This window comes from Puntigrus tetrazona, chromosome 17 (genome assembly GCF_018831695.1).
Source record: "Puntigrus tetrazona isolate hp1 chromosome 17, ASM1883169v1, whole genome shotgun sequence".
NCBI lineage: Eukaryota > Metazoa > Chordata > Actinopteri > Cypriniformes > Cyprinidae > Puntigrus > Puntigrus tetrazona.
The window spans coordinates 10,204,837-10,218,565 of record NC_056715.1 but is presented as its reverse complement, the minus strand read 5'-3'; the positions used below and the strand labels follow the sequence as shown (position 1 = coordinate 10,218,565).

Here is a 13,729-nt window from a genome sequence, read left to right as displayed (position 1 = left end):
AGTCCTTGTAATTTGTTTTGTTTTCTGTTGTTGTCATCCACGGTTGGCCTGTTTTAATCTTTTCTGGTGATTATTTGCTCATTCTGTTCGAATCCAGTCTCTGATCCGACTGACTGCCCCTTTTGACTTTTTTCATTTGCCTGAGAATTATTAACTGAGCTTAATCTAAATGCCGTAGAATAAAAGTCTAATTTAGATAGGATTTTTTTTAATCAGATAGGGCCACTTCCTTTAATCAGCGAATCCCTGGGAAACTGCTCCAAACTGCATCCGAAATCATCTATTTTAGTCTATTCTCGCTCTTAAATGCAATCTCTTTTTCTGCATTTTTCTATATCTAAAGTCAACACGAATTCCCATTACTTTCATAGTGTAATGAATAAACAGGATATTCAATGAAAAATAAAGTAGAATAGAACTTGATGTTGTCTGTCTGCAACTGGCTGGATGATGAAATGTGGGTATTACATATTAAAATTGGCCAAAACAATCTATCTAGCTTTTTTTATTTACAATCCAGTAGCCTTCATGGCTTCTGTGATGTCAGCAGAAAAGGAAAGTTGTCACAGAACGAGCAGGTTTTAGCATTTTGACAAAAATGCACCAATTAAATATATACACACATAAAAACACAGACATTAAAGATCCAGTCACATTTACCATTGGTCTGTAAATTTATGCATGCACAATCCAGTCATTCTGACAGAAATCCATGAAATTTGGAGTGCTGCCTGAGGGCGCATTTTTGGTATTATAAATTTGCAGCATTTACCAAAAACCTGCTTGGTTGACATCTCCGTGAGCGGACAACAGACCATTCAGACCACATATCTAGCGGGCACAGGACGTCAATTTAATATCAAGTTAACGTCAAGTTAACGTTGGACATGACGTTGGACATATGTTACATTTTGGTAGAGGATAAAAATCAGGTTAATGTCAGCATTTGATGGCAATTTGCCATTGACTTAACATTTGATTTTGGTTACACCACCTAAAAACAACAAATGACAACATCAGCTGACATCGGTATTGGACATCAAATAAACATTGACATTATATGTTGAACTGACAACCAAAATATAACCCAATACCAACGTCTTATGACATTGTGTGACATATTTGTTATGATATATTACCTACTAATTAATCACTCTTGGACAGATTGCGGAGGTCTTCAGTGGGGTCTCCTATATTATGGGGTCTCTTGGTGACACCTGAAAGATTACAACGCAGCAGACAGCGGACTTTGTGCAGTTTACTTGAACCAAGCTACTGTGAGAATTTTGCTGTTGTAGAAAGCCACAGATAGAAACATCTAGCTTTAAATTAAGACCTGAATGTGATGCAAAACTTCCCGGCACTTACGTGTACAGTAAGTTTTCCCATTAGAATGATGTTTGGTTGAAGTCTGGATTCTTATTCGCCCCCTCTCATTCTTTTCTAGCTGTCTTTCTCCCTTCCCTCTCTCTCCGCCTCGGCAGTCTGAGCAGATGGCGTTTAAGTAAAATATTATTAGCACCTCCTTGCAATCACACACAGCAGCAGACTCTCTAAACCCAGCGCACAGGTGAGAATGATTAACATAATGGAATCAAAGACTTAAACAAGCTGAAGTTGCTCGTAACGGTGCTTTCAAGCAGTTTTCGTTTGCACAGTCACATAGCAGTTTTATTACAAGGGGTGTTTTTCTTATTGCCAAACACACACATACACCACTGGCTCAAGATGAATCCGTGCTGTCGCTGCTCACAGACTAACATACGTAGGCCTGTGGCAGACATGAGTTGAAACTTTGTCTTTAAGGATGTTTTACACAGCTCAGGGGTTTATAGGGATTTGTTCTTCAGAAAACCAAAACAATTATTTCTCTCTGTCATAGCAGCATTGCTGAAATATAAAGATTTTTAAGTTGCTTATACCTCAAATGATCTCAATTATTGTTATTATATTTGTTTAATGACTGAATTACATTAAATGTCTAATAAATTATACTAACGCTTAAAAATGTAGGGTTAATATGATTACGTTTTAATAATTGTCATTTAGAGCAGATGCTTTTATCCAAAGCAATTTACAAATGAGGAAACTGTTATTTATATTGTAATTAATTCATTAACACTATTATTTAGCAACGATGCATTATCAAAATGTGAGTAAAGGCTTTAAAATTACAATTAAAAATGTAATAACTACAAATTGAACTTTTTAAACTTTCTATTGATTAAAGAATTCTGAAAATTGCATCACAGTTCCCACAAAAATATCAGATTAATTTCCAGCTATGATCATAACTTTACACATTCTACTTGTACCAAATCAGTGTATAAGAATGAAGACAGGAGTAATGGCTGCTGAAATTCAGCTTAAATTGAATTGTTAAAAAATTAGAGTAGAAAGTAGAATTATAATGATATTTCACAATATTACAGCTTTGACTGCAGCTTTGATCAAATAAATGTAGCTTTAGTGAGCGTCTTTCAAAAACACTGAAATATTCTACTTCAATACAATTCAATCGTACTTCGGACTTCAAATGCTTGAGCATCTGTGTATACCTTTATATAAATATTAAAAATCTGTGGTATTTCACAACAGTGTAAGCCTCAAAATTGCATGATAAAAAAATGCATAGGATGTGGTAATTACAATTGGTCTTGGGATGCTGCATTGCTAATAAATGCCAGCTGCTTTGTAAAGCGCAATCTCATTATCACATCACAGTCAAGTTGACAAGTTTAGTAGATCAAGGCCCTTGCTAGTGCCAATTCATGTTCACAATCTACTAATTCACACAGGGAGCGAGAGAGTGGACTGATCCACAGCCAGAGAGATGCAGCTGGACAGCAGATGAACATGAAGGGAGAGGGTGGAGTGAGACACTAAAAAATGGGCCATGCTACATTCTGAGCTAATGTTTCAGCGTGTCAGTGTCTCAATAGGAATGTCCAGAATCTTCCGTTTTTTCTGACCTCTGACCTCTATTCTCTCCTATTTCTCATGGACAATGAAAAAACATTTGTTCTTCTGAATGCTAAAGACAAAAGACATGCATGGCCTCTACTGTCTCCAAAAGCTCTGTATTGTCTCATTTGACACACACAGGAAATGCGATCACGAAAAATCAAGGCATGACCTTGGCACTGTACACATATAAAACAAACAGATACACATACAGTGAGGCTGAATATGTGAGCCGAGTGCAACAGATCAATGAGTCATGAAATAAAATAGTGCAGCCCCTCACACAAGCCCCCAGAGAAATCTCTACTGAAAGACAAACTGAAGTTAATTTCAGTCATTTTCATGACAAAACCTCACAGAGCCAAGAGGCTGTGTCAGATCACAACGGGATTCTAATTTCAATCCCAGGCAGGAGAAATAAAGAGAAAGAGCATCTCAGGATTCAGGCTCTGTATCAGCTTTCCCAACGTACAGTGCTTAGAGGGGGAAAAGCGTTGCCCTGGAAACCACAGGGGAAATATATATATATATATATATATATATATATATATATATATATATATATATATATATATATATATATATATATATATATTTATTATTATTTTTTTTTTTTTTTTTTTTTTTTTTTTTGGTGGTTTTTTCTACACCGTTTACCATGTCGACAGAGAAGGGTCTCACTCTCTAGGTTGCAGATCAGATTGTGGTCTGTTTTGAAGAGAGGTCACAGGGTCATGTTCAGAACGTTCTTATGTAAGTTACACACGCTTGTATGTGGAACGAAATTCTCAGAGAGACAAGAAATATCACATCTGTGCATGTTTATGTGTGTTTATTGTGTGTGTCAGGCCGCTCTGTGTGTTTTAGCGGATGTTCTTGGGCTCTCAGCCAGCTCACTCAGAGACAGCTCCCCTGGCTCAGTCTTCCTCCCAGGAGATTGTGTCTCTCTGTCCCTCTTGGCAGAATGGACAGTTCGCTCCTATAAACCCACACAGGAGAATTATGTCATTTGTGTTTATTCCTCCCTTCCGAAACAAAAACCTGTAATAAGAAATTAAGCTGAGAATTAGTAATCTTTCATTTGGCATAGCTAGTCATACAGAAATGATACAAAATACCTTTATCATTATTATTTTAGCTACTATTATCATTGATTAGTTTCAGTTCTCAAAACTGATTGTCCAAGAGAACTGACTGGGACCAGTGAACTAAAACTAAAAATATAAAAAATGGTTTGTGGTAATTACAATAAACCTGAAATAAATGTTAGAATAAACATTTTAACAAAAAAAAAAAACTGTGACTCATTAAGTCATTCAATCAACCTATTAGTTCAAAATATAACTCAATCAGGAATTAAACAGGACAAACGCTTTATGACTGACACACTTATTCATACACTAAACCAATTAATAAAAAAATCTGATTCATTTAAAACACTACCAATGTCTGTCCCTCTCAGAGACAAGCTAATTTGATTCCGATTTAAATCAATTTAATAAAAAGTTAATTCTTTTTGATAGCAGTACAAAAATAGAGTAACTGGTAATATTCTATCGAAAAAGTAAATTACTCAAATTGTTTACTGGGTTGTTGTATAAAAGCAGTATCCCACTCGTGCTGATGGTCTGAAAATCGTCTGTGCTTCCTTGCGGTAAATTGCTCATCTAACAAATCAATTCCTGCTCTATTTGTTTTCCCCGTTTGAATATTCATCTGTAATAGTGACTAAACAGCACATGCCAAGAATTCACTGACAGACTGGATCAGGGTGCATAAGACCAAATAATGGATCCCGACAGGATTTTCTCCAGCAAACTGCATAAGAAGACAGAGGAGGAGAGAGAGAAAGAAAAAAAGAGCTCCTTGCAGATTTGTCTGTCTTCTTACTGAATGCTTGAATGATAACTGGCATTACCCTCACCAGTGAGGATAAGCAGACTGTATTAGACCTGTGCTACACACACCCACACACAATCACATTCAGTGCCTGCCTGAGTCCATCTAGTCTCAGACAGCACATTTTGTCAAGGATCTGGCTACATGAAAGTAGAATGGATTTGACAGACTTTAAGTAAACTGGTCAGGGACATAGAGGAAAACAATTATAAAAATACAAATGGAAAGATTCGAACAGAACAGTTGTACAACTGCTTCCAAGATGATCAGATAATTTGTGTTTCTGCCATCAGCAGCAGTCAGTTTCTGAGCAGGGGTCCACTAGAGTCTCAAATTGCTCAGATGGCGTGTTGATTTTGGTTGAGCACCGCTCTAACATACGCTTTGTGCTGGAGTGAGCGCACACTGCTCTCCTGGTGTCAATACCTGAACGTTCAAGCGATGCATTCAACAATGCCATTATAGACTTGGCGGGAACATGACAACAGGCGGGCAAAGCACATGATGGGTAAACACGTGACAGGGCTTTTTGTGCCATAATTGTGAGCCAGGAATCCATTTGCAGGGAAATCCAGTGAGCACCAACTGTGGCATCAGCTGAAGTTTTCAGTCATGAACAACGGTTTTCTACACATTCTATGAAAACGTGGCTTCAACAAATATAGCTAATTCAAACATTCCAATTAACAAATAACAGCTCATTTGCATTTCAGGCATTGTTTTTTACACACAATTGCTTACTGAGGCATAAACGTTATCCCAGGCATCTTGGTGGAAGGATTCACACCTGTATATATACAGCAGACATGCCTCTGTTCTAATTTTCAGTTGCAACTATTCCTGTCCTAACCTGTAAGGTGGTACTCTGGGTTTGGGCAAGAAATTCTGAGCTCTGAACCCTCTCCTCAGACAGCTTGCCAAATACGCATAACCCTTTACTCTGTTTATCATCCGTAAGTGTGAACTTGTGAAATACCTAACCAGCATATGCTATTATTCCAAAGGAGTACACTGATTATGATTAGATTTTAAGAGTCATTAGTTTGTAAATCGGACTAATCGGATTACTATGGAATCAGCTCATAAGAATCATTTTGTTCATTAACTGTATTACACTATTAATACAGTTCTGATGCTATATACTCTAGAAAGGTCACAAAAGTTGCAAAAGACAAACTAAGTGGTGTTAAACGGGAATGTACAGTCCAGAGCTGCTGTAGTTGTGTTAGTGCTGTTTTTAGGTACAGCCCCTGATAACTTTCTAGATTAACATGTTTTCTGTTTTCTTTCCATTTTTCTTTCTTTTTGTCTTTTTGTCATGACAGTTCGAACTGCAAGATCGCAAGTGAAGTATTACTTCTTCTGCAATGATATCGTGCATTCAAGCAGTGCAGGGAACACATTAGTAAAAACGCACAGTATGCGAGAACGGTTTGCCATGACTGTGTGAAATGAAGGGCCAGAAGAGAAATGTAGGCTACAGCATTTCTCTGTGCGTATTCAAACTATTTTTGTGTGAAAAAAAGACTTTATTTTGGATTTACATGCATTCTCTTACAACCCTTTTTACTGTATCCCTAAACATTAACTAAATGTATTTTTAGCAGATTGTAGCACTTTAAAACAAGCCAAAAATATACTCATCCTGTGCTATATTTCTGAGCGATTGAATCAAATTTAGCCAATTCATGGATCTTTTAAGCTCATCTTTATTTTTAGAAGTTTGCGCAGCACAGAATCTCATACACTTGCCTGTGACTCATAACCTTCTTGTGTTTACATATTAAAAACCAGTGTGCTTATAAGTTCATATTATCTCCTCTATTATAGAGCCCAAAGACTGAACCTTTGCGACGCCCGACGGACTAGCGCTTTTATTGTGTTTTCCTTATAAAATGAAAGTGCTGACAGGGATTTAAAAACACGGCTCTTATTGTTCTCGCTTGAGATGCGCAGCTTTAATGTTTGTCCGCCAGCAGGATTTAGAGGCAGCAGAATGAGCTAAACAGTATTTATTCTCTTTAAATAAGGAGAATGCCAACATGCAAAAAGGTCAATGTGGCTTCTCTGAGCAAACGAACGTCCTCTGTGTTCAGATGGAGAAATGAAATTTGGTTCTTTTTCTGTCATATTTCAAAATTTCATCATAGACTCCAGCCAAAAAAGGTTTAAGGCCAAAAACTCAGTCAAGCAAACCTTGATGATTTGGTGTATCCAACTTTCTCACATTGCTCCTTAGGCAGTTTTAGATTATCTGGGGATGTTGTTAGTTTGCAGTGCCGGTCTAACAATTCTGGGTTTGCTGACCATAACTTCACCTGTGGGAGCCAAAACTAATCTGAGAAACTTCTTGAAGTACTAACAACACTGTTCAAACAGACAGCGAGAATGATGCTCTCTTTCATCTTTACGCTGTGTACACAAAATATTCCTGCCAGAACCATCGTGATGTACACTCTATTTGATTTAAGTTCTACTGAGCCCACATCAGAGCAGTTTAATATTTTCATTCAGCAATTTCCCAGTAAACAGCATTTTAATAAATCTTGCAGAGATCAGCTGTTATGAAGAGTCAGCTAGGTTTTCCTCAGGGGGATAAATTGTCTGTGAGCATCACAGAACTCTCATTCAATCAAAGTCCGAGCAGGAGAATTCCCATCCAGTGTGTTTCTGCGCTGCCCGTAGAATCATTATCTCTGTCAAAGATGATTTCTACTCTCTATTCATAAGGCACACAATGTTTTTTCAACATTCAGCCCTGCTTAATATTCATCAAGACAGAACAATTTACTACTCCACCATTTAAATCATCTTAAATATTAAGTGCACCGGTGTTTTTCCACAATTTGAGCAGAATTTTAAACATGTATTTCATGGTCGACGCTGTGGTTAACAAAGCAGCCTTTGAATTAGTACGAATGCAGGCAGACCGGTGGTTTTAACCCATTACACTATTTTCTCTCTTTCGCTGCTTTTGGCAAAAAGTAAATATTCTTAAAAAGAATATTTGTGGCAAAAATAGACACAATATTTGTGAGAAAACACTACTTTCGGGCACAACTCTGCTTTCAAAGATTTTCTCCATGGTTACCTGCCAGAAAAACGGCCAAAGGCTTCACTTTAAAAAGAATTATTCTAGTCTGAGGTGTTCAGGGTATAAAGTTATACGTTTTTTAATGCTTCTGATGATATATTTGTAGCAGCAGCCCACCAAGGTACTTTAAATATGAGCAATATTTGTAATTAAATGACATTTAATATGTATTTTTAATATTGCATTGTCCACGTTTGTAATATATACTTTGTTATATATATATTATCATGCTGTATTTTGTAACCTAATCGAAATAGGCACACTGTAGTTTGATTGAGATTAACTGGAATGCATGTTGTAAAAATGACTCTTGAAAACTGTTAAAAATATATATATACTGTATATATATATATATATATATATATATATATATATATATATATATATATACAGACGTGGACAAAATTGTTGGTACCCTTTGGTCAATGAAAGAAAAAGTCACAATGGTCACAGAAATAACTGTTATCTGACAAAAGTAATAATAAATAAAAATTCTATAAATGTTAACCAATGAAAGTCAGACATTGTTTTTCAACCATGCTTCAACAGAATTATTTAAAAAAATAAACTCACGAAACAGGCATGGACAAAAATGATGGTACCCCTAGAAAACACTGAAAATAATGTGACCAAAGGGACATGTTAATTCAAGGTGTGTCCACTAATTAGCATCACAGGTGTCTACAACCTTGTAATCAGCCATTGGGCCTATATATATGGCTCCAGGTAATCACTGTGTTGTTTGGTGATATGGTGTGTACCACACTCGACATGGACCAGAGGAAGCAAAGGAAAGAGTTGTCTCAAGAGATCAGAAAGAAAATTATAGACAAGCATGTTAAAGGTAAAGGCTATAAGACCATCTCCAAGCAACTAGATGTTCCTGTGACTACAGTTGCACATATTATTCAGAAGTTTAAGATCCATGGGACTGTAGCCAACCTCCTGGACGTGGCCGCAGGAGGAAAATTGATGACAAATCTAAGAGACGGATAATCCGAATGGTAACAAAAGAGCCTAGAAAGACTTCTAAAGAGATTCAAGGTGAACTTCATGCTCAAGGAACATCAGTGTCAGATCGCACCATCCGTCGTTGTTTGAGCCAAAGTGGACTACATGGGAGAGACGACAAGGAGGACACCATTGTTGAAAACGAATCATAAAAAGCAAGACTGGAATATGCCAAACTACATGTTGACAAGCCACAAAGCTTCTGGGAGAATGTCCTGTGGACAGATGAGACAAAAATCGAAGTTTTTGCCAAGGCACATCAGCTGTATGTTCACAGACGAAAAAATGAAGCATATCAAGAAAAGAACACTGTCCCTACTGTGAAACATGGAGGAGGCTCTGTTATGTTCTGGGGCTGCTTTGCTGCGTCTGGCACAGGGTGTCTTGAATCTGTGCAGGGTACAATGAAATCTCAAGACTATCAAGGAATTCTAGAGAGAAATGTACTAGCCAGTGTCAGAAAGCTTGGTCTCAGTCGCAGGTCATGGGTCTTGCAACAGGACAATGACCCAAAACACACCGCTAAAAACACCCAAGAATGGCTAAGAGGAAAAAATTGGACTATTGTAAAGTGGCCTTCTATGAGCCCTGACCTCAATCCTATTGAGCATCTTTGGAAGGAGCTGAAACATGCAGTCTGGAAAAGGCACCCTTCAAACCGGACACAACTGGAGCAGTTTGCTCATGAGGAGTGGGCCAAAATACCTGCTGAGAGGTGCAGAAGTCTCATTGACAGTTACAGGAAGCGTTTGATTGCCTCAAAAGGTTGCGCAACAAAATATTAAGTTAGGGGTACCATCATTTTTGTCCAGGTCTGTTTCATGAGTTTATTTTTTTTTAATAATTCTGTTGAAGCATGGTTGAAAAACAATGTCTGACTTTCATTGGTTAACATTTATAGAATTTTATTTATTATTACTTTTGTCAGATTAAAGTTATTTCTGTGACCATTGTGAGTTTTTCTTTCATTGACCAAAGGGTACCAACAATTTTGTCCACGTCTGTATATATATATATATGTGTGAAAGTGGAAGATTAATTCAAAACATACTGTGTGTTTGGTTTGGGCCACCCAAGGCACTTATCCACTGAAGCAAAGCCGTGAAGAGTATGCACACTTCATAATGAAAATGATTATTAAAACTTTAAACAGTTCGCCTCAGGTGGCTGTATTTCAAAATTGAACAGCTAAACCCTGCAGCTGTTCTTTAAAATTGGAAGGTTAATTGCTCCCTTTGGAGCTCTCTTCTTAAAGAGATTTGTTAAATTTGTCCATTTGTTGAAGCTTTGTACAAACCATGTTTGCGTCTTCATCGCTTCACTCAGTAAACACCCTTCACGAGCGATTACACAGATAAAAGGGCTCAAATTAATAAACACTCACTTCTCGTTCGGCTGCTTTTTCTTTGCCTTGGCATGAACTCAGTGCAGCATTTCCTGTGTTCTCTCTTTCTCTTTCAATTCCTGCCCAATACAATCCCAGAATGCTCAGCTTCCTCTGTTTCTATTTATTTATTTACTTCTCTCTGCATCATGAAGTCTTTAAAATATTAATTATCATTTCCACAAAAGACTTTTGGGAGGCTGGGACTGATTCCATTATAATAGCTTATTTGCTGAGATAAAACCTCTTGTGTCTAGACGCATACAATTTAGAAAATATCAGCACACTTTCTGCTGAATAAAATGGTTTGTTTTGGCTTTTATGTTGAAAAGACAATCACAAAATACAATACACAAAGCTACGTAATATATTACCACATTCTGTGTGAAAGTGACACATAGCCCGTTTGAAGTTAAGTTAACTAACAAGTCATTGAATCATTCACTTAAACTGATTCGTTCAAATACACTGACTCATTCAGACACATTGATTCATTCAAAAACCAAACTCCCTGTATCACAATTAACATACCATTTCTAAATAGTATTCAACTTTTTTCATCTCGCCATAAGTCATGGTAACAGATTTAAAGCTATATGTATTCAAAGGGAGCTAATTCTTTATTCTTTATGGAAGCAGCATGGAGTGCCACTTTGGAAGCTTGCATGGCATGGCTGCAATAAACCCAAGAGTGGTCACAATTAGCTTTAGTGGCCTTATCAGAGCCACATTGCACCACAGACGTGTGCAACAAGCTTTGTTGTAATTTCTTTGTAGAAACTAATTGCTCTGTATATAGTGACTCAGAGATAATGAATCTGAATAAGAAACAAACCGGGGAGGGGGGGGAGAATCAGCATCAAAGAAGGTGGAGTTTTAAAACACACCCACAATAACCTCCTCGCGCCAATAGTAGCTCAAAGATGTTTAGGAGTCAAAAGGAAGTCGCCCAAAAGATTTGCTTTGCAAACTTCGTTTTGGCCCAATTTTGTTCGAAATTACGTCATTTTAGTTCTTCGATTTCGTTTGAAGTATATCGGGGCCTTTATTAGTCTAATTGTAAAAGCAATCCCACGCTCGCAATCATACTGTTGTCCTCTCTTCTCGTACGAGCCATGGGATTTCATTAGCCTTGGTGAAAGGCTGTGGCTACACCTGTTTTATTCAGAACATCTGTTAAATAATTTGCATTCAGACCTCAGGCATATTCACTTCTGTCGCTTCTATAGATAGAGATAATGGGTCACACCCGTTTGAGACTTGTTAAAAGATGCTGCATGGGATTGCAATTCCAATCGCATACCCTTTTATTGTCGTGTTTTCCTTTATTACTGATTTCATTTAGTGGATCCATCAGAAGACGCAATTTAAAAACATTACTCTGCTGCTGGCTAGGCTTTTACTGCGGCAAACATTTTAATTGTTCGTTTTAATGGATGCATTTTGATTAACATCGCGCATTTGCTGTTTCAACAGTGGTTTTGTTAGTCTTGTTTAATTTCAGTTGCTTTTGTTGGCTTCGCATAATGGCTTTGTCTAAATCGCATGCCCATTTCCATTAGAAAGATACTGTAATAGTAGCTTTTCAACATCAACAAAATAACTCAAAAGTTAAAAACCCGAAGCTTTTGACTTCTGCACGTCTCTCTGGCTTCTCACGCAAACGCAAACTGATTCACGCACACACACATTAAAGAACGGCTGAAAGTTCAGCTTACTGTGTTTTTTACAGTCCTTCAACTACCCTTATGTCTAACCCTCCAAGTTTCCAGTAGCTATTTACTGTTTCATTTCTGATCTACACCTCACAGGGCTCAGGGCCATGGACCGGATAAGACAGCATCCTACCTGCTGCTGCTTTTCTGTCCCAGAATGCTCTATCCGCATGCCACTCCCAGCTATTAATCTCCTTTCTCTGCTTTGTTTACAGCGGCCCGTAAGTCAGACCACCGCCTGACAGGGTCATCCCTCTCCTTCTACGAGATAAAACTTTTACAGGGCTGCAAAGATAACAAACTGCAGCTACTGCCATGGGAGGACAGAGAGAGGGAGAGAGGGAGAAGAGGAGGAAAGAAAAGGATAAATAGCTGCTTGTAAATTTGTCTTGGCAGCCTGTTTTCTCAAAGAGCTCCAGCTAGCTTGAAGCTAACTCTGCTAAATATGGTTTGTAGTTATAAGAAATGCAGCGTAGGCTTTTTATAATACTGTTACTGCATGCGTATTCAAAACGTATACTGTAAACCTCACAGAAAGCATTATGTATTGTAACGTTTTCATGACCACATTATTTAATATGTTTAATAAGCCATTTCCCCCACAATATGCATGATTTGAAGCTTTGTGGAGACACAATATAAGCAAAACTTGATCCAAACACACACACACACACATATTACTCACACCAGTAAAGTGCATTAACATGCAAAGTACTGAGTGGTTTTGGGTTGCTCTGAAATCAGACATTTGGGGGTGATTATCTTTTTCATGGCTCAATAAAAGCATCGGCGCCCTGCTTCTTCCTGTTTCCATCTGCTAAAATGGCATCTCAAATCTTCAGTACTGCGTTGTACTAAAATAAAGCTCAATAAATACCCATAAAGCTAGCTTTGCCCCTCGACACATACACTAAATGTGAACCCACAAGGCAAAGTACAAAAACAACAGCTGAGCTCGTGTTGTAATTAAATCTCATTATCATAACTGCACTGTTATGATGTTTGTTCGAAGCCGTTTTGGGAGCTGGTTCTCAATCTCTCTGCACTTTTTGTCTTTCAAATCGCTCACTGGTGCTCTGAAACACTGCCCTGGCCCATGCAAACACCCCAATTTGGATACTAGAGCTGTTTTACTTGGAACTCCCGATAAAGTGCTAGCCTCGAACCGCCGCTTTGCAGAGGATTGAATGTAGGGTCATTGCAGGGGTCATGTGACCTCACCAGAGGCTATAGATATGAACTGACCTGAATGATTTAGACAGGCGTTTTAATGTACATGTTCTCTCAGGCAGCACACGGGGACTGGATGTGACAAAAGACGTTCATCCTCTCACTTTTTCCCTTCTCTATACTACCATTTTTCTCCTTCTTTAACTATATGTATGCATTAATATTTTATTAGAATTGTACCTTTATTTATTTTCTCTTTATTTGTTTTGTTAGTTTTTTGTACAGCAGTAAGTATTCCACGATGTCCAATCGATCGGTCCAGGGAAATCATATTTCCCCCCTCTCCACTTTCCTTTAGCAAATTAAATTTGCTCCTAACTGTCCCACTGCAGTTAATTAGCTGCCTGTGGTAGCAAATTGCAAATTTACATTTTTATAGTTTTTCAAGTTAATTAGCCTGCTCGCTCAGCCAGACATTTCCTGTTTATGTGT

The 13,729-nt window shown here is 37.8% G+C and overlaps 1 long non-coding RNA gene across 1 annotated transcript in view; it reads right to left on the bottom strand.

The window, feature by feature from the left end:
• Positions 1-3,790: 3,790 nt before the first annotated feature.
• Positions 3,791-13,729, bottom strand: part of LOC122361975 — a 28,755-nt gene continuing 18,816 nt past the window's right edge. Inside the window, exon 3 of the long non-coding RNA XR_006253052.1 lies at positions 3,791-4,005. This is a non-coding gene — a long non-coding RNA (uncharacterized LOC122361975). The remainder of the gene's footprint in view (positions 4,006-13,729) is intronic.